Genomic DNA, 3000 nt, shown 5'->3' with positions numbered 1-3000 from the left:
CAATAAGGTGTGCCACTGTTTTTTTATTAACTCTAAAGAGGAGAAATGCTCTTTGCCTTCCAAAAATAAATAGATAAATGCAAATCTATGACATAGCCTTTTGTTAAGAAAACTCAAAACAACCGTTCAGATCTTGTATAGAAAGATGTAAAATCATTATATAAAATTTGTATCTGACTGGTTATTGAAAGCTTTGTCAATGGATTTGATCCAGCAACCGTTTTGCTGAGTGGTGACAGCTCTACTAATTAGAGCTGCGATTTTTGGCCCAAAATTATGTGCTTGATGGGCAGGCCGGGTCAGTCTACGGCTTTTGATGGCTCCACATGCGGATTTAATTGCACATGTGGCACCGCCAGAAATTTGCTCTCATCACACATCTGAGAATTTGCAATTGACCCACAACAAGCCACATAATGGAGCTGGAAAGTATTAAACAAAAGAAGGTTTGTAGGTTCAATCTTTTTTTTTTTATTAAACAAAAGCTAAAAATGGGAGAACTCACTCTACAAAGCCAGCACAGTGAAACCTGCTGCTGCTGATGTGTGTCAGGTCAAGCCCATGCTCAGGACCAACCGGTGGTTGAAAGAGGTAAAAACAAAGTTGTGTTAAGCTTCAGATGGATAACTGGATCATCAGCCGCACGCAACCACTGACCGGCTGGTTGAAAGACGTTTAAAAAAGTTGCGTTAAGCTTCAGATGGACAACTGGACCGTTGACCGGCTGGTTGAAAGACGTTTTAAAAAAGTTGCATTAAGCTTCAGATGGACAACCGGATCATCGACTGTGCGTTGACCGGCTGGTTGAAAGACGTTTAAAAAAGTTGCGTTAAGCTTCAGATGGATAACTGGATCATCAGCCGCGCGCGTCCACTGATCGGCTGGTTGAAAGACGTTTAAAAAAGTTGCATTAAGCTTCAGATGGACAACCGGATCATCGACTGCGTGTGCCCATTGACCGGCCGGTTGAAAGACGTTTAAAAAAGTTACGTTAAGCTTCAGATGGACAACCAGATCATCGGCCCTGCATGTCCGTTAACCGGCCGGTTGAAAGAGGTAAAAAAAAAAAAAAAAAGTTGTGTTAAGCTTTAGATGGACAACTGGATCATCAGTCGCGCATGTACGTTGACCGGCAGGTTGAAAGAGGTAAATAAAAAGTTACGTTAAGTTTCAGATGGACAACTGGATCATCGGCCGCATGCGTCCGCTGACCGGCCAGATGGATCACCTGATCATCGCCTGTGCACGTCCCGCTCCACACCCTGCTGCCATCTGCAGTGAAGAAAGTTGTTTCAGCATCTGAAGCTACAAAAGCTGAAGCGAGCAGCACATTCAATTAAAATAGTCTTGTTCAATATTTTTTCCAAATAATTTAGCTCTAAAAATATTTTTGTTCATCTGTATAATAGCCTATCTTTAGAGTTGATTTTTTTGGCTATTCGTTTTGTATGGTAATATCCATTTGGTGACTTTTTAATAAACAAGAAATCTTAAATCTTCCTTTCATTACATTTTAAAACTATCATGTCAAACTGATTTGATTCCGAAGCAGTAAAAGCATAATTAAATAAATGTTGTGTGTTTTTTCAGGTTCAGGCCTGTAATTACAATTAATTAGTTGGGTTGGGTCATGCTCCGAAAAAATGCCCACAGGCTAGTGCCGAATGCAACTCTACTACCAGTACTGCTCTTCCATGCCACTCATTGCTTCACTATTTATTTCCTACAGTTATCTGAATAGAACTGAATGTTTACTGAAAACACAAACAGCTGCTGCAGTATGGAGTGAAGTAGCTTTCATAACATTCATATTCATATTTAAGTCTTGTACACACAAAACTCGGCTGTCATATACGTGAGTCTGAGAAACTGTGCAAATTAGAATTGTTTTTATGTGAGTGTGAGTCTAAAACTTGTGAGTGCAAAGTCTTGAGAACACAACTATAATTTATACGACTACAAGTCTCCTCTTCTCTGTGGACACAAACTCAACTTTGTGGGTACGAGTAGAAAGTGTTGAAATGACGTCATGGGTGGGTGGGGAGAGTAGATTTAAACATGGCTGATGAGAGTGGGCCGGGTGGAGCTACCAGCTCAAGTGAAGCATCACAGGTAAGATCAATAATGTGTATCCAGTATTTATATATATATATATATATATATATATGTATATAAAGGGAAAAAATATCATTTTTAATAATATACAGTTCTCACTCCATCCTGCAGCAGGTAGCCGAAGCTTTCTTGTGTAGCGCGGTGTAACTCCACCAGAAACATCAAAATACTTTGGCGGGAATAACCATGCCATGTAAAACAGATGGGCATGTAAAAATTAATAAACAGCATTCAAATTAGCTGCCATTAATTGTTTGAGACTGGAGATGTTTTATAACTGCAGCAATCTGCTTTGGCCTTGTAGACCAGATTCCTGAAAAACGATAAACTTCAAGACCCTCATTTAGCTTGGACAAAGACTTGGGCCATTTTCTCAATACTCTGTGTTTTATAGCTAATGTCATGGATAATAAAAAGCTAAATATTGATAACTATACGAGAGAGCATTCATTCAAAATACCCAGACTGTCCCTTCAATTTAGCGTCTTTCCACAAAACCCCACTACAGAAAACAAACAAAGCTTTAACTTCTCCTTTAACCTCCGTTTTCAGCAGAGTTCTGCGTAGTTTGTGGACAGAAAACAAAATTATTCCCCAGCTTTTAGAGGTTCTTATTAAAGTTAGTTATTAAAGATTAAAGTTAGAACCAAATTAATGAGGAACACCTAAAAATAAACAAGACTTGTACTTGAAATATACATAAATATGTTTAACTGCATTAAAATTTCACAAAATATGCAAAGTTTATGCACACATTATTGTGCTCACCCAACAAAGTAACAATTTATGATGTTATGGTTTAATTTATTTACTACCCCTTTATCACCTTTTGATATTCTGAAATTTACATACATACATACATACATACATATACACACACACATA

Source organism: Nematolebias whitei, chromosome 10, assembly GCF_014905685.2.
Source record: "Nematolebias whitei isolate Nwh7 chromosome 10, NemWhi1, whole genome shotgun sequence".
NCBI classification, from domain to species: Eukaryota; Metazoa; Chordata; class Actinopteri; order Cyprinodontiformes; family Rivulidae; genus Nematolebias; species Nematolebias whitei.
Note: the sequence above shows the minus strand (reverse complement) of the source record.